Source organism: Triturus cristatus, chromosome 2_1 (assembly GCF_964204655.1).
Source record: "Triturus cristatus chromosome 2_1, aTriCri1.1, whole genome shotgun sequence".
In the NCBI taxonomy this organism is placed as follows: Eukaryota; Metazoa; Chordata; class Amphibia; order Caudata; family Salamandridae; genus Triturus; species Triturus cristatus.
This window is the reverse complement of record NC_140581.1, coordinates 595,421,357-595,440,406: the sequence shown is the minus strand read 5'-3', so window position 1 is coordinate 595,440,406 and position 19,050 is coordinate 595,421,357.

The window sequence follows — 19,050 nt, the reverse complement described above, 5'->3', positions numbered from 1 at the left end:
CTTGTTGTTCCAGCTCCAGGTCCTCCATGGCCAAGGAAGGGAGTGATCTACAGTGTTCTAAAAGGACTGTTGTGCAACCGTAGCTGGTGTCTGTCTAACTTCTAACTTCTCTGGCATGAGGTGACATCACCTGAAGTCTTGATTTGCTGGAAAAAGCTGTTCATCTGATCTGAGGTGCCTAGAAACCAATCTTCCCGCTGAGAGAAGGAAGGAGCCTGCCAGACCTGCAGGAGGTGTGACTGGTCAGGAAGAGGCAGTACCAAGTTTCCAGTCCTGAAGTGGTCAGCCCAAGGAAAGAGTACAGAGGAAAGTGGCCTGCCCCAGGTGTTGGTGGGCATCAGATTCTCTGAGTGCGGGTTTTGGCCAGATATCGTAGAATCACAACTGTTCATTCTGCTGTGACAATACGTTAGTGGGCGGAATCTAGGCTAACACATTGGCATTGGCTGCCTTGGGCCAATACTTTGGTAGAAGGGCCAATACAGACCCTTCACGTAAAACAACTGTGTAAGTATTAGTGTTGCCCAGCTGAGAGATAACAAGATATATGCAGTTAATGCAGTCCTATCTAGAGATAGAGTAGCACAGGTAGTTGTTGTAGGCGGTACTAAGGAGGGAAACAAGCCAATTAATGAATCAGAAGCTAGTATTTAGAAAGGACAATGACACAAGCCAATGAAACATATGGGCGGGGAGTGGGCGGGGCTTCAAGTCCATAATCGAATACAGCATGCCTCGCAGAACAGCGCTTGCACTGCCCAGGCTTGACCTAAAAAGGAGGACACATGAAGAAAGAAAAAGAGACCTTCATGAAGAGGTAAGAAAGGAAGAAGTGGATAGGTATTGAGGAGGGTTTGGCATAGTTTTGATAGGGGACGCAGGAAGAGATTTACAAAAAGAGGAGTAAAGTGGTGGGAGCATCAACTACAGGGGAGGGGCAGGGGACAAATGCAAAGAATGAGGGCAAGGGCAGCGACCCCCTTTAAAAAGAGCACACAAAGAGACAAGCAACTTGGTGAAACCCATTCTTGATTAAAAATTTCAAAAACAAGATCTTTCATTTTGCTTTAGAGATCTATGTGCTGCTTTAAAATGAATGATTTATTGCTTAATTAACGAAAATCATTGCAATTAAAAAATTTATATCATGTGTTAAAAAACAGTTTGTCAATCATTCAAACAATTTGATTTGAATTAAGTAGGACCCTTTTCATTTGCCTCATGCTGCTTTAAAATTAAGTTCATAATTTTGCGGAAGGAAATCAACTGCAAAATAGCTCGTAATAGAAAATCTTATGAATCACACTAAGAAATATTGGCCTTCGTGTGACATTAACGATAAACTGGGGTAACCAAATGCAGCACTTCAGGAAAAGAGCTAACTCAGCTATGTAAGGTTCAAGAACCTATAAGGATTGTGTTAAGTCTTTCACTAAATTAAATATATATGGCTTAATTAGACCCCATAAACTTGTATGAAGCACCTATTTCTTCACTTAACATTTCTCAGAAATAGAAATTGCAGGCATGTTTATCTTGAGGTTCCTCTCAGAGACATAACATGCCAGGCGCTGCTTCATTGCATTTGGGATAGTAATAATGGCAGTTTAGATCGGCAAACCAGAGAATACCAGTTCTAAATCCACGTTTTCCCAAATTCTGCTGACATTTACCACCTACTCTGAGTAGCTGGTAACTGTCAGCAGGGGCCGGTGCGGTTTAAGGGTGGGTAGCAGTGTTGCGAAGGAAGTTGTGGGCCATGCTAGACTGAGTCCTGGATGAAGAGTGAGCACTGGCTGCATCCTCTGTGGTTCTGGAGAGGAAGGGTCGAGTCAGACTGTGCCACTGCCTGCAGCAACAGCCCGTCTCAAGCCATAGTTTTACCGGTTGTGGATCCACACCAAGCACCCAATGATTCCAGGCAGGGCAGTCCTGGTTGTAGAAACTCTAGTCAAATCATAGTTAACAGTATGGTATGCCCCTGGGATACCAGTCTGTAACACTCATGATGAGAGCGTAAAAGACTATATCCCAAGGTGAGTGTTGGGCTAGGGAGAGTTGTGGAACATGCAGCAGTACTCTTGAGACCTAGAATCAGTGCATAATTTGAGCCAGTGGTTTCCAGTGCTCAGCACCGGCACTTATGACAGTCTGCCAGTTGGCGGCGCTGTTTGTCTAATTTCGGGAGAACAACGGTTGTTCATTAATTCAATACACATAAAAAATGACAAAAACCAGCCACAAAAGTCATTCTTATAGTTTTGGGGGCCTTGAACAGTCAGAACTGCCACACTTGCAGTAGTGTGATGGTTAGTAGTTATGTTCTTACTATAATTGGCAGCGCCGACAGAGGCAATGGATGGTGGAACTGGCCTCCTGACGAGGGCCCTGGAAGTTATAATTTTACAAATTAAGCGCTGCCTAAAATGCGTTGGGCCTAAAGCTCTCTGTATCACCAGGCGTTTTCTATAGAGCAAGAATTCAGATGCAGAGAAACCTCTTTTAGAATTTAGAATGACAAAGTTTTACAGAGGGGGAAGCTGCTGTCTACTTCCAAGGCAGCTTCGACGCTCATGAATTTACTTAGGGCGCTAGGACATAAGATGGCTTTGCTACTGTTATAGACAACCCCAATTTATCTAGGAAGGCTGTAATTTGTTGCAAAGAATATATGGGGTGCAGAGGGAAGAGGTACTGACTATCAGTTGTTTAGGCCAGATACATATGTTGCACAGGCGATTAATAAGGTTTCCACCACTACCATTACTAAGGTGAAGAATTGAGGAAAACAGCTGAGACCGAAAGGATAACAAGGAAGTATTTAGTACCTTACTGCCATGAAGATGTGGTACTTTCTATCAGGTTGACAAAATATGCACTATCCGGACCCGGTGAGATGGGTAGGCTTGACTGGCCCTGACACGAGCAGTAGAAACCTGAAAGGTTATGGCTTCTCCCTTGATGTCAGTTCCACCGGGTACTGTTGACACCCTATAACTCTAACCCTTAGGTAGGAGCAGTGTCATACAGGTAGTACAACTTATGTGCTGTATTTAAACTGATACTAATCATTAGGTCATGTTTTGTAGATTGTAGTTTTTTACTAGGTCCTGAAGAATCGCAGTCATTGTACTAGAAGCGAGAAACATGTTGACCACACCATTTGCACTCTTGATTTTATTTGTGGCAGAGGACCACCAGAATAAAAATTGCTTTCCGGTACCTTAGGCCACATTTTCTCCTCACCCACACTATCTACTCTGTCCTGGCCCCTCACCCCCACTTCACTCATAGGCAGTTGGATAAAAGATCTCCGATAAAGAGCCCCTCTTAGAGGTGAGCCCGTTGGGCATTGCACCGCCTGCCCGACGAGGAGCATTGCCGATGATGAAGCATGACACTCGCAAGGGTGTGTGAGGCCATTATATCCAACTACTTGGATACCCAGGGGTTGTCCTCCATTGAGCACTAACCCTTTTTCCCTAGTGATCTTTTCCTCTTTCCTGTCCTAAGGAACAGCCCAGTCATCTCTTTTTGTTGCTGACAAAATATGCACACACAATCCCTCCACAAAACTGATAATAGTTTTTGAATCAGTCTAAATTTTGTATGCTTCTTTGTCAAGGGCATACTGATAGAGGGTAGGTCTAGGATGGTTGAGCTTTTATTCTATTGCAAAACAGGAGGTCAAGACCAAACTGTTTATTTGTAAAGCTCCCAGATACTCGGTAGGGTGTCCTGGCGCTTAGAATTACTTTATCATCTGAATTAGAAAAAAAACTAGTTAGTTGATAACCAGTTTTTTTGAAGGAAAAAGGTGCAGCTATCTTAAGCCACATGGCAGGTGTCGATTCTTTGGCTGCACTAGCAAGTGATGTGTTGGTTTTTCAACTGCACAGCAAGCTTGTGGTGGGAAAAACAGGCACTGGAGACTGGTGCATGGATTTCCTTCCTTTCTTGCAGCAGAAGCCAACTCCAAGGGCCCAGAAGTGGAACTGGCACCACTTGGCAGGTCAGAACTTCCATCAGAGGAGTTCAGGAGCTGCAAGTGAAGTCTTTGATGGACTTGAAACTTCTTAACAGGAGGCAAGCCCTTGGAGAACCTTGGTAAGCAGGATCATGAAAACAAAGTTCAGTCCTTTCACTCTCCAAGACAGAAGCAGCAAGTAGTAAGCCAGCACAACACAGCAACAAGCAGAGTTCCAGTTCCCCCATACAGCTTCTCCAGCTCTTCTTCTCTGCAGAATCTCCTCTTAGTACACAGGTGTTCTGAAGTTATAGTGTCACAGCTCCAGGACTTTGAAGTAGACAAATGTCAAAGGAAAGTCTTTGTAGTGCACAAGACCCTGCCTTTCTCTGACCTAGCTCCAGACACAATATGGGAGCAGAGACAGCTTTGTGTGAGGACAGGTACAGACCTATTCAGGTGTAAGTGATAACTCCTTCCACCACTATAGTTCAGGAAGACCCATCAGCCTGGTGATGGGCCATCAGAATATGCAGGGCACACCTCAGCTCCCTATTTGTGACTGCCTGTAGTGAATGCACAAACTGCCGAACTGACAGTCTAAACCAGACATGGATTCCACAGGCAAGCAGAGGCACAGAATGGTAAAGCGAGAAGATGCCCACTTTTTAAAAGTAAAGAACAATGAAGGGTTTTGGCTCCAATCAATAAGGCTGAGCCAGGATTATGCTGAGCCAGGATTCGAACTAACAAATCACAATGCCAATACTGATGCTTATTTCCCTGTATTTCAACTGGCACATAGAATGGAATCAATGTCAGCCTAGGTACTTATTAATTCCAATCGATTTTAATCCTAATTAATTCAAAATTCACATAATTTAATCAGGGCCTGCTTTAGGGCGGTGCGACCGGTGCCACCGCACCGGGTGCTGGCTTCCTGGGGGCGCCGTGCTTGAAAGTTTATTATGCTTTTGAAGCACCTGCTGCAGCGTTTCTTTCCCCCGGCAATCACCAGGCCTCACATAAATGTCAGAATAGCTCCTGCGATTAATTATCGTCCTGGAGAGAGATCAGCATTTTGCATAGATGAGGTTTTGACTTATGTGAAGTTAGTGCAGAGGGTTATATGCCTGCTGTAAAGAACGTGTACCAAGTAGCTTACAGAGTGCGTATGATGTAAACAGATCAGCAGGTTACTGCTTTCAAAAGAGACATCCTTTTGTTACTTGCAATTTATAACTTAAAGTCCTAATATAGAATAGTGAGCTATCAACTTTCATCCTCGAACTGCATACACACTGCAAACTATATATTATTAGAACATTGATTAATGTTGCAAAAAGGTTTAATTTGGCTAGAAATCGATTCTTATTATTAAAGAGAATTCCCAACTATGCTGTTTCTTTTTCGACTCTGAGTTAGTGCTTCTCCACACCAAGCACTCTTAAACTATACTGCCTACCAGCATGGATGACATGTGACTCCTACACTTTTAGTCCTTTGGCTTATGTAATATTTCCTATACAATGATTTACACATGTATGATTGATTGTCTCTGTGTAATGCGTGTGTGATTGTTCTGCTCGATTTTCCCGGCCTTCTTGTGAGGAAAAGATGATTAAATGTGACTTCAGTCTCTTACCATTCAAGTCTAAGGGTTAGAGTAGTGAATGGAGCCTATTTACTAGGCACTTCGACATGATTCTGTGCTCTTCCCCATAGATCAGGGCTCGCACACATAGCCTAGGTGATAGATTCGTTAGTATTAGGGATAACCTGTCCTGTAGTGAGGGTATTTCACGGAGCTGTGCTGAATTCAGGCCTGGTAGGCCTCAAACGGGAGAGACTCCATCTTTCTTTCTGCTCCGGCAGCTTGGGATGCTTCTAGGTCAAACGTAATGTTTTAGTTATGAGGTGTTATTCGCTTGGAGAGAACCGGTTCAGGCCGGCCCTTATCGAAGGATTGTATTTTTCTTCATGCCGAAGACACTACATCAGGCCGGCCGGCTGGGAACGTGTCCTTGGTACGGGGAGGTACAAGAATTTGGTGGGCGGCAGGTTACGGGCCGGAATTTTCCATGAGGAAACGCACCTCTATATTAGTGAAAGTCTGAGGCAGTTACATGTTCAGTCCGTAGGCGGCATCTAGCCGTTAGCAGTAAAGCTACTACTTATTCCAGGGAAGACAGACGCCATCTTGAAGGTGGAGAAGAACCGAGAGACAGATGCTTTCCTAGCAGAATAGCCAGAGAGGAGAGAGTAGCCGATAAGGAAGAGGTCCCAGTGACTCGGAGAAGGGTGATTCCAGGCGAGCCGAGGCACAGACGAGAAGGGAACCTAGATGACTACTGAGTGCAGGCTACATACTACTAAGGTGATGTCGACCCTTTCTTATTAGAGTGTACAACTTAATCTTTCACTTTTCTTTGCAGGTTATGTGTTATATCGTAATGTTATGTGATTGTGTATGTAATGAGTAATAAAGTATCCAGTTTGTAGTGAACCAACATGTGCTGCGTGTTCTTGTATAAGAGGGTAGCCTATTCTTCTAGTCAGCTGCGGCTACATGAACAGATGTTAACCCTGATCAGGTAAGTGGTAACTGAATAAGGGAAAGAGGAGCCCCTCGAACCTGAGAACAGGCTATGCTCGAACTGGCAATCCTTGTGTGATCTGATGAATAGTGAGACTGATTCCCTTTTTGTATGTTATGATAATCATAGGATGAACTGTATGAGACTGCCGTCTGGGTAGAGAGGTCTGGGTTCGTATGGGACCGCGAGGCCGCCACTTGTGATACTGTCGTATGGGCAGAGAGGTCTGGATCCATATGGGATCGCGAGGCCGCCGACTGTGCTGAGACTGCCGTCTGGGTAGAGAGGTCTGGGTTCGTATGGGACCGCGAGGCCGCCACTTGTGATACTGTCGTATGGGCAGAGAGGTCTGGATCCGTATGGGATCGCGAGGCCGCCGACTGTGCTGAGACTGCCGTCTGGGTAGAGAGGTCTGGGTTCGTATGGGACCGCGAGGCCGCCACTTGTGATACTGTCGTATGGGCAGAGAGGTCTGGATCCGTATGGGATCGCGAGGCCGCCGACTGTGCTGAGACTGCCGTCTGGGTAGAGAGGTCTGGGTTCGTATGGGACCGCGAGGCCGCCACTTGTGATACTGTCGTATGGGCAGAGAGGTCTGGATCCGTATGGGATCGCGAGGCCGCCGACTGTGCTGAGACTGCCGTCTGGGTAGAGAGGTCTGGGTTCGTATGGGACCGCGAGGCCGCCACTTGTGATACTGTCGTATGGGCAGAGAGGTCTGGATCCGTATGGGATCGCGAGGCCGCCGACTGTGCTGAGACTGCCGTCTGGGTAGAGAGGTCTGGGTTCGTATGGGACCGCGAGGCCGCCACTTGTGATACTGTCGTATGGGCAGAGAGGTCTGGATCCGTATGGGATCGCGAGGCCGCCGACTGTGCTGAGACTGCCGTCTGGGTAGAGAGGTCTGGGTTCGTATGGGACCGCGAGGCCGCCACTTGTGATACTGTCGTATGGGCAGAGAGGTCTGGATCCGTATGGGACCGCGAGGCTGCCGACTGAACTGAGACTGCCGTCTGGGTAGAGAGGTCTGGGTTCGTATGGGACCGCGAGGCCGCCACTTGTGATACTGTCGTATGGGCAGAGAGATCTGGATCCGTATGGGATGGCGAGGCCGCCGACTGTGCTGAGACTGCCGTCTGGGTAGAGAGGTCTGGGTTCGTATGGGACCGCGAGGCCACCACTTGTGATACTGTCGTATGGGCAGAGAGGTCTGGATCCGTATGGGATCACGAGGCCGCCGACTGTGCTGAGACTGCCGTCTGGGTAGAGAGGTCTGGGTTCGTATGGGACCGCGAGGCCGCCACTTGTGATACTGTCGTATGGGCAGAGAGGTCTGGATCCGTATGGGATCGCGAGGCTGCCGATTGTAAGAGGTCTTGGTATGTATAGTAGGAATCCCCTGTCCTTAGGTGATAGATATATGTGGTTGCAGGATTGTAAATAGGTTCTAGGGAGGGGGTAACGTTCTGGCTGGGTTAGTGAGGCTCTGATGAGCAGGTTCTATCTGATCCGAAAACCCAAGCAGAACATTTGGCGTCACGAACCGTTTACGAAACCTGTGTGCGTTTTGGTTGTATCGTGTTTCCTTTCGGTGCGTGCGTGGTTTCGTTTGAATATTATTTGTATATAATTGTTTGCTATTTTCTTTTCTCTTTCTTCTTTTTCTTTTTCTCTTTTTCTTTCTTTTCAAAGATGTTTTCTAGAAAGTCGAAATCTACTTTTAAGTTGCCCGTTGATATTCCCGGCTGGGATTCAACGCCTTATGAAGCCTTAGCCCGTGAGTGGGCTGATTCTACTGGTTTGAGTGAGAATTGGAATTCTTTTTTGGAGCTGGCGGAGCCGGCTAATGTGATTACTTGTTTACAGAAGGCGCCGGTATCTAAGGGTGATGAGCTTCCCGTTTTGGGGCGCAGAGGTTGGATTGTTCTGTCTGCGTACAGGATTCTGCATGAGAGGTTGTTGAAGTTACAGAACTTGCATAAGGATTTGGAAGCGAACTTTGTTGAGATTCAGAATGCTCATACTTTGTTGCGGTGTCAGAATAAGTTGCTTGCTGACAAACTTGAGACGTACCAAATTGTTGCCGAAAGGGCGGCTGTGCGAATTGCTCGTTATAAATACAAGAATCGGCGTGGTCGGATTTCGACGCGAAAGGTGCGTCTGGTCGTGGCGAAAGCCGGACTGGATTGGAATCCTGATGAATGGGATGGTAATATCTGGAACTCGAGTGATTCTCCTTCCTCGGGTGAGGAGTCTGCCAAGCGCGAGTCCTCTCGCTCTGGCCGTGATTGTAGGTCTGCTTCTTGCGCCTCTGATGGTGCACCCCGTGATTGCGCTCGTCCTTCGAGCGGGGTCGATGCTTCTTCCACTGATTGTTCCTCTACATGTACTGGTCGAGCTCCTTGTGATGCTCGTCCCGCGGTCTCGGTGCATCCAGTTTTTCGGCGGAAGGTGCAGCAGGCTCCCGGTGCTCCGAATGGTATTGCTTTAGACTCTTTGGAGGATTTTACTCAACAAGAAATTAGTGATATTTTGCAGCAATTTCGGCAGCGAGCTGGTGAGACCTTACTCACATGGATGGTGCGCCTTTATGAACTGGGCGCTGCTGGCATTATGTTGGATGCTGGCGATTGTTTGAAGTTTTGTTCCTTGAGTTCGGATTCTACTGTACAGGATCATTTTCGTAACTTTAATGGTGGTGGTCAAATTTCTTTGCTTCAATTGGCGACTGAGGGTTATAATCACAAATATCCTACTGAGTCTGACTGGCCTGTGAATGACAAACCGTGGTATACTTTGCGCGATGCTGCACAACGTCTCAAAGAGGAGGTGATGAAAACGGCGATTTTTCTAAATACTGCTGACAGGTTGCTTGATGGTTTCTTGACATCTTCTGTGCGGAATCGTATTATTCGTTCTTCCCCTGTTGCTTATAAGCAGGTCATGATGACTTTATTGATTAATCAGACTGGTAACATGTTATCTGTGGTGCTGGAATCGGTACGCCAACTCGGTGAGTTGGGTGAGTGGTTTAAACCTGAACGGCAGTCCCGGCCTGACACTCGTGCTCCTGGTGACAATAAACTTACTAGACGTGATATGTTTCTTGGTCTTATGGCCGATGGTGTGCGGAAGGAGGACATTGATGGTGAGACTACTTCTCGTTTGTGGGAAATGTTTCGCAAACGTGGCTTGGATCGAAAGGAGGGTGCCCGGCGTGTTCGGACAACTGAGTGTGATCGTGGTTTTTCTGACGGTAGCGGTGATGACGACCGCCGTGGGCGCTCTGATCGTCGTGATGATCGACGTTATGTTCGTGATTTGTCCCCCCGTCGTGTGAGAGACAGGGAGAGAGAGGGGGAAAGAGAGAGATGATTATGTTAACAGCAGACGTAGAGATGATAGGGATCAATCCCCTGAGTTGAGAAGGAGAGAGGATCGACACATATTGGCCGATCGAAACCCGCAGTACAATGCAGAGAACAGTAATCCATTTCGTAATGGAAATGGATATGAACAGGAGGTATCGATACCTGGGAAACGTGAGAGTCTTTATCCTGATTTATCCTGGTACACAGAACACAGTAAAAAGGACTAGGAAATAGGTCAAGCTCCAGTACACAGATGGGCTCACAGAGATAATAGACCCTATGTAGATATTGATATTTATTGGAAACATCGTAATATCCAAAGGGCCCGAGCATTGGTAGATACAGGAGCGGAGGCCACTCTTATTCGTGGAAAATCAAAGAAGTTTAAAGGTCAGCCTTTTACAATTACCGGATTAGGTGGAAAGGAAACTCCCGCAGTTCAAACTTTACTTGAAATGAGAATAGGTAGAATTCCTAGAAAAGAATACTCTGTATTAGTGGTGCCACTCTTAGAATTCATAATTGGAATTGATATTTTGAAAGGAATGACTTTGCACTTAGATGATGAATGTTACCAATTTGGAACTAAACATTATATATCGTCCAGGCCTGTACGGGTTGGTCGTTTAAGAATGCCCCCCATAAAAGTTCCCCAGGCGACAAAAGTGGTTTGTCAGAAACAGTATCGTATTCCAGGTGGTCATGAAGAGATTAGTACCACTATTCAGGAGTTGGTGGATGCAGGAGTTATAACCCCAGTTACTTCTGCTTGGAATAATCCTGTTTGGCCTGTACGTAAGAGTGATAATTCTTGGCGCATGACTGTTGATTATCGAGAATTGAATAGATACACACCCCCTTTGACTGTTGCAGTACCGGATATTATTACCCTAATTGAAAGAATCCAAAAACATCCAGGTACATGGTATGCGTCCATTGATATTGCTAATGCTTTCTTTTCGATTCCGATTGCCCCTGAGTGTCAGGAACAATTCAGTTTTACGTGGAACGGGCGTCAGATGACGTTTAGAAGTCTTCCCCAGGGCTATGTGCATAGTCCTACGATATGTCACCGGCTGGTGGCAGAGCATTTGACTGAGGTACCGGTTCATCCGCAAATTCAGATATGTCACTATATTGATGATATTTTGATCCAAGGCGAAACACAAGAGGAAGTTCAGACTCAATTGGATAGAGTCATTGAGTGCTTGCGTGAGAAAGGTTGGGAAATCAACCCGGATAAATTACAAGGTCCGTCCCAGGCTGTGAAATTTTTGGGTATTAATTGGCATGAAGGGCACCGAGAAGTGATCCCTCAGGTTGAACAGAAAATTCTCGATTTTGCAGTTCCGAGAAATAGGAAAGAAGCCCAAAGCTTCATTGGTTTATTTGGCTTTTGGCGCCAGCATATTCCTCATTTGAGTCAAATATTGGCCCCTTTGTACCAGGTCACTCGTAAAAAGAATGCATTTGAATGGGGTAAACCACAGCAAGATGCGTTCAGTCTGGCAAAAGAAGCAATTCAGCATGCTCTAGATTTATGGCCTGTAGGTGATGGTGAGGTGGATTTGAATGTGTCTGTACAAGGCCTTTATGCGAATTGGAGTTTGTGGCAGAAACAAGGCAAGAGTAGAGTACCGTTAGGTTTCTGGACTAAAAAGTTACCTGATGCTGGTGAGTGTTATACACCTTTTGAGAAACAGTTACTTGCATGTTATTGGGCTCTGGTGGATACCGAGCAATTGACTTTGGGACATGATATAGTTTTGCGACCTGAAATTCCTATCATGCAGTGGGTTATGAGTTCGCCGAAAACTCACCGAATTGGACACGCTCAAGAGGCGAGTGTGATTAAATGGAAATGGTATATACAAGACAGGGCACGTGTGGGACAAAAAGGAGTTGCATCTTTGCATGAGCAGGTGGCACGGGCGCCATCAACTGAGACTGAGAGTGAATGTTCCGTACCTTTAGTACAGGAGTCTCCTGTTAAGTGGGGTAAACCTTTTGATGATTTGTCCGCAGAGGACAGAAACCATGTCTGGTTTACGGATGGTTCAGCAAGGTTCATAGGGACGAAACGGCATTGGAAGGCAGTGTCCTATAATCCGATCACACAAAAATTGCTGAGTACAACTGGTGAGGGTAAGAGCAGTCAATTTGCTGAACTCTATGCTGTTTATCAAGTTCTGAAACAAGAGTTACCTGGCACATGTCATATTTTTACCGATTCTTGGTCTACTGCCAATGGACTGGCAGTTTGGTTACCGACTTGGCATTCCCATAGTTGGAAAATCCATTCAAAAGAACTGTGGGGAAAAGAATTATGGCAGGAGATTTGGGAAATGCTCCCACAGAGTACTGTTACAATCTTCCATGTGGATGCTCATACCCCGATAGACTCTCTTGACAAATTCTTTCATAATATTGCAGATGAGAAATCTAAAATTGCTGAGGCAGTGGTGGACACGCAAGATTCTGATATTGCGGGATTGGCGAAATGGGCCCACCAGAAAGCAGGACACTTTGGAGAGAAAGCCACTAGCAGGTGGGCTGCTGATCGAGGAATTTATATTCCCCTAGATTTAATCAAAAATGTTATCCTACATTGTCCCATTTGTCAGCATATCAGGCAGCGCAAAGTGCCCCAAATTGTTAAAGGTCATTTACATCGCGGGAAATTGCCCGCTCAAATTTGGCAGATTGATTACATTGGTCCACTTCCTATGAGTAGGAATTGTCAATATGTTTGCACCATTGTTGATACATACAGTGGCCTGTTGGTGGCCCTTCCCTGTAAGCAAGCTACCCAATTGAATACTATTAAAACATTGGAACTGATTATGATGTAATATGGTGTGCCATTCCAAATTCAATCTGATAATGCATCCCATTTTCGTGGAAGATTGGTACAGGAATTCTGTGTGGAAAACAATATTGAATGGGTGTTTCATATACCATATTATCCACAGGCCTCGGGTCTTGTGGAGAGGTTGAATGGCCTGTTGAAAGACCAATTGCGCAAATTAACAGATGACAAGTATAAGAATTGGCGAGACTTTTTGCCTCAAGCGCTATTGATTTTGAATAACCGTCCTTTTCTAAACGCTGAATCCCCACTTATGCGTTTGTTTCCTCCGAATGTTGATGCTAAGCCCAATGAGATCAGAGAGACTGTGATGTACTGGGAGATTACTCCCGGAGCTTTGGCTCCATGTAGAGCGACCCCAGGGTCGGCAGGTTTAGACTTGCATGCCATGGATGACACCGTTATAAAAAGTAAGGATCGGGTCATCATTGAAACTGGTGTTGGTGTTCATATACCAACTGGAAATTTCGGATTAATCGCCCCTAGATCGGGGCTGGCTGTAAAAGGCATTCAGGTGCTTGGAGGAATCATTGATAGTGATTATCAGGGAGAGATTAAGGTACTCCTGCTGAATAGCAGTGAGGTTGACTTACTGATTCATCAAACTGACCGAGTGGCTCAATTGTTAATAATGCCTGTCTTCAGTGGTGAGATGACAAAAGGCACTGCCCCAACGTTGCTAACTGTACGAGGCCAGAAAGGTTTTGGCTCCACAGATAATCCTGGGGCCAGAGTTTGGGTGCAGTCGCCTAAGAATCCCCCTGAACAAGCAGAAGTCATTGCAACCGGTCAAGACAACACCATTTTAGTTATGAGACCAGGGAAAGATAGCTGGGAAGCAGTCCCGGCTGACAAATGTTACTTACGAGAATGAATAATGCCTGTATTTGATTCTCTTTCAGATCATTCTTTGGACTGTTGCTGCAGGATGTGTCGGCGTTGGACTCCTTTTGGGCTGGTACGACGAGAGAGGAGGGATCCCATCAACCCGGGCTGAGTTGAGAACCCGAGTGTCGCGTTCCTTCGCTGCGTGGGATTCGTCGTCGAACTTTTGGATTACATTAGCCAAGAAAGTAACTAAAGCCCCTCATTTCTGCTTGACACCGATGAGATCGGTGACGGATATTCTAGCAACTTGTTTAGTTGCTGTCCCTGCTTCATTGGAGACTTTGACTAATATTTTTAATATATCAAATGCTCGCCCCAATGTTCTTCTGGGCGATTTCGCTGCCCATGAGTATTGCCCCTTGTGTACTGTACTGTCAGACCCGATACCGCCCGTCCAGTCCCAAATAGTTACCTATAATATCACACAGGGTGATTTATGTTTTTTTCTTACTTGTGATCCTAGCGCGATTTCTGAATGTATGCGTCTAAAATTGAAAGGTGCCACTTCATTCACCGCTCATGAACGAACTTTGTGCCTTCAAAGGACACCGAAAACATGTACTTCTGTTCAGAATAACATGACTTGCAAGAGTATGGTAGTTACCCCCAGTCACTATCGCACGATGTTACTACCTGCCGGATGGCTTTTCTCATGTGGTAATACTTCCTGGCCATATATCCCCGCAAATATTTCTGGAGGCCCTTGTGCCATTACTAGACTGAGTTTACTAACGTTTTCTCCACATCCGAATGCCAACTCTCGTGTGATTCTAGATACAGTGAGGTTACAGGAGGATTGTGACTCATCTTTGCATTTATATTCCAAGTCTGAATACCTTAGCCTGGCTATTTCAATTGTTGGTGTTCCTGCTTTGGCAGTTTATAATGCCAAATCTATTGGGAAAATGGCCTGCTGGATGGTAAAATCCATCAATCATACTTCTACAGTCCTGTCTGACATGCTATTAGACGCCCAGGGTGAACGTAAGGCTGTCTTGCAAAATCGAGCGGCCATTGATTATCTTTTGCTTAAACATGGACACGATTGTTCTGATTTTGAGGGTCTTTGTTGTTTTAACTTGTCGGTTCATACAAAATCCATTCAAGCTCATATTGACAAATTACATGACTTGACAGAAGAAGTTAGAAAACACATTGACCAGGGCTGGTTTGACTGGCTCTTTAATTGGTTACCTGATTTACATATGTTACGTCAAATATTAGGAGGTATTCTGATTACTATCGGCATTTTGATTTCTATCTGTTGCTTTATTCAGTGTATTCCTTCACTACTTCAATTCTGCACACCTGGTACTAGACATAGATCAGTTAGTCTTGTTTCATATTATTCTTCCACAGATATTAGTTCCGTTTAATGAATGTATAATAGACTGAAGTCAAGGGTGAAATGTTCTGCTCGATTTTCCCGGCCTTCTTGTGAGGAAAAGATGATTAAATGTGACTTCAGTCTCTTACCATTCAAGTCTAAGGGTTAGAGTAGTGAATGGAGCCTATTTACTAGGCACTTCGACATGATTCTGTGCTCTTCCCCATAGATCAGGGCTCGCACACATAGCCTAGGGGATAGATTTGTTAGTATTAGGGATAACCTGTCCTGTAGTGAGGGTATTTCACGGAGCTGTGCTGAATTCAGGCCTGGTAGGCCTCAAACGGGAGAGACTCCATCTTTCTTTCTGCTCCGGCAGCTTGGGATGCTTCTAGGTCAAACGTAATGTTTTAGTTATGAGGTGTTATTCGCTTGGAGAGAACCGGTTCAGGCCGGCCCTTATCGAAGGATTGTATTTTTCTTCATGCCGAAGACACTACATCAGGCCGGCCGGCTGGGAACGTGTCCTTGGTACGGGGAGGTACAAGAATTTGGTGGGCGGCAGGTTACGGGCCGGAATTTTCCATGAGGAAACGCACCTCTATATTAGTGAAAGTCTGAGGCAGTTACATGTTCAGTCCGTAGGCGGCATCTAGCCGTTAGCAGTAAAGCTACTACTTATTCCAGGGAAGACAGACGCCATCTTGAAGGCGGAGAAGAACCGAGAGACAGATGCTTTCCTAGCAGAATAGCCAGAGAGGAGAGAGTAGCCGATAAGGAAGAGGTCCCAGTGACTCGGAGAAGGGTGATTCCAGGCGAGCCGAGGCACAGACGAGAAGGGAACCTAGATGACTACTGAGTGCAGGCTACATACTACTAAGGTGATGTCGACCCTTTCTTATTAGAGTGTACAACTTAATCTTTCACTTTTCTTTGCAGGTTATGTGTTATATCGTAATGTTATGTGATTGTGTATGTAATGAGTAATAAAGTATCCAGTTTGTAGTGAACCAACATGTGCTGCGTGTTCTTGTATAAGAGGGTAGCCTATTCTTCTAGTCAGCTGCGGCTACATGAACAGATGTTAACCCTGATCAGGTAAGTGGTAACTGAATAAGGGAAAGAGGAGCCCCTCGAACCTGAGAACAGGCTATGCTCGAACTGGCAATCCTTGTGTGATCTGATGAATAGTGAGACTGATTCCCTTTTTGTATGTTATGATAATCATAGGATGAACTGTATGAGACTGCCGTCTGGGTAGAGAGGTCTGGGTTCGTATGGGACCGCGAGGCCGCCACTTGTGATACTGTCGTATGGGCAGAGAGGTCTGGATCCGTATGGGATCGCGAGGCCGCCGACTGTGCTGAGACTGCCGTCTGGGTAGAGAGGTCTGGGTTCGTATGGGACCGCGAGGCCGCCACTTGTGATACTGTCGTATGGGCAGAGAGGTCTGGATCCGTATGGGATCGCGAGGCCGCCGACTGTGCTGAGACTGCCGTCTGGGTAGAGAGGTCTGGGTTCGTATGGGACCGCGAGGCCGCCACTTGTGATACTGTCGTATGGGCAGAGAGGTCTGGATCCGTATGGGATCGCGAGGCCGCCGACTGTGCTGAGACTGCCGTCTGGGTAGAGAGGTCTGGGTTCGTATGGGACCGCGAGGCCGCCACTTGTGATACTGTCGTATGGGCAGAGAGGTCTGGATCCGTATGGGATCGCGAGGCCGCCGACTGTGCTGAGACTGCCGTCTGGGTAGAGAGGTCTGGGTTCGTATGGGACCGCGAGGCCGCCACTTGTGATACTGTTGTATGGGCAGAGAGGTCTGGATCCGTATGGGATCGCGAGGCCGCCGACTGTGCTGAGACTGCCGTCTGGGTAGAGAGGTCTGGGTTCGTATGGGACCGCGAGGCCGCCACTTGTGATACTGTCGTATGGGCAGAGAGGTCTGGATCCGTATGGGATCGCGAGGCCGCCGACTGTGCTGAGACTGCCGTCTGAGTAGAGAGGTCTGGGTTCGTATGGGACCGCGAGGCCGCCACTTGTGATACTGTCGTATGAGCAGAGAGGTCTGGATCCGTATGGGATCGCGAGGCCGCCGATTGTAAGAGGTCTTGGTATGTATAGTAGGAATCCCCTGTCCTTAGGTGATAGATATATGTGGTTGCAGGATTGTAAATAGGTTCTAGGGAGGGGGTAACGTTCTGGCTGGGTTAGTGAGGCTCTGATGAGCAGGTTCTATCTGATCCGAAAACCCAAGCAGAACAGTGATGCAAAGTGCTCGGACACCCTACACTGGTATGAGTGGCGCTATATAACTTATTCAATGCATCTGAGAGATTGTGGTTATAGAGACTTGGTCACTGTTAAAGGGTGCTAGTGAGAGAATCCGTGGTGGAGGTGGTCATTGGGGGGGTGCCGACAAACATTGTCGCACAGGGCGCCACCAGCAATAAAGCCGGCCCTGAATTTAATCAAGTGAGAGAACTTTTGAACAATAAAAAAAAAAAATTCAAGCAACAAAGTAAAGAACCTATTTTTCATGACAACAATACTCTTCATAATTATAACCTCTTTACACTCCAACTTTCAGCCTCTCTCTCAATCCCATTCACACGTGTCACCACTACCGTTCATTTTGACCACTCACACTCATATATGCCAACACACAAAGTCTTCTCAGTGTTAACAATGAATCACACAACAAAGATGCAACAAAATTACAACAAGATCAATTACAACAGAAAGCCAAACAGGAGATCATTTCTAAATTACTCCAAGGTGCAACCTTAAACTGTACAATTCATCTCTATACTACACCAATAGTAGGTGCACCATCAAAGGGCAAATTTTTACACTTGTTCGGCTGAAAAAAAGGTTGACGCGTTTCGAACCCCGAGTTTGCTGCTTTGGGGTTCTCCTCAGGACCAAAAAGGGCTTATTCTAAAATGCGAGATCAGCCGATCCCTGCTTGTCTTTAACTGAATTTCATTGAAATGGAGGCTGGTATGCAATCAAAGTTCTTATGTCTCGTGAATCATGGCACGACTAGTACTCTTTATTTGGAATCCGCACAGGGCCTCTCACTGTGATCTTTCTATAACTGAGGTCCAACTTACAATAGCGAAAAACAAAATTGCCAGTATTTCCCTATCAGGACATGTAAAACACACTGGCACATGTCCTTCCTTTCACATACACTGCACCCTGCCCATGGGGCTACCTTGGGCCTACCTTAGGGGTTCCTTACATGAAGAAAAAGGGAAAGTTTGGGTCGACATGGCAGTTAAAAAACGGCCCGTACAGACACTATAGTGGAAGGCCTGAGGCATGTTTGAAGGGCTACTCATGTGGGTTGCACAATCAGTGCTGTAGGTCTACTAGTAGTATTCGATTTACAGGCCCTAGGCACAACAGTGCACTTTACCAGTAAATCAAACATGCCAATCATGGGGAACCCACTCACTAATACAATCTACACAGGGAGCACTTGCACCTTAGCTCTGGTCAGCAGTGGTAAAGTGTCCAGAGTTCTAAAACCAGCAAAAACTAAATGCAGGATACAGTCAAAAACAGGGAGGTCAGAAGCAAAATGATATGCGAAAAACATGCCAAAGATGCCAGGTCCAACATTGGCTAAATATTTATATATGTTTTTTCAATTCATGTAATTTTTCATTCATTTGTGGTTGGCTCTAAATTAGTTAATGTGATGGTTATTTTGGATATAAATATTTTTGTTTGATTAGCACATAAAAGAAACAAGGGGTAGGAAGTCATCTTTAGAAGTGTCAGAGCCAACAGAAGTAGTCAGGACAAGTCCCAGATAAGTGGACGGACTGGACTGGAATTAGAAATGGAGCGCAAATAGGAATGAATAATGGCCCCAGGCAGGCTGGAAAGCAATTGAAACAACAGGAAGACAATGTAACTTTCAATGAGAATCACAGTTGTGAAGCAAAGTTTGGAGTGTCAAAGCATATTTTATTCTAGTGCATGCAGGAAGTGATGATGGTTTTTGTATGGATTGAATGAAG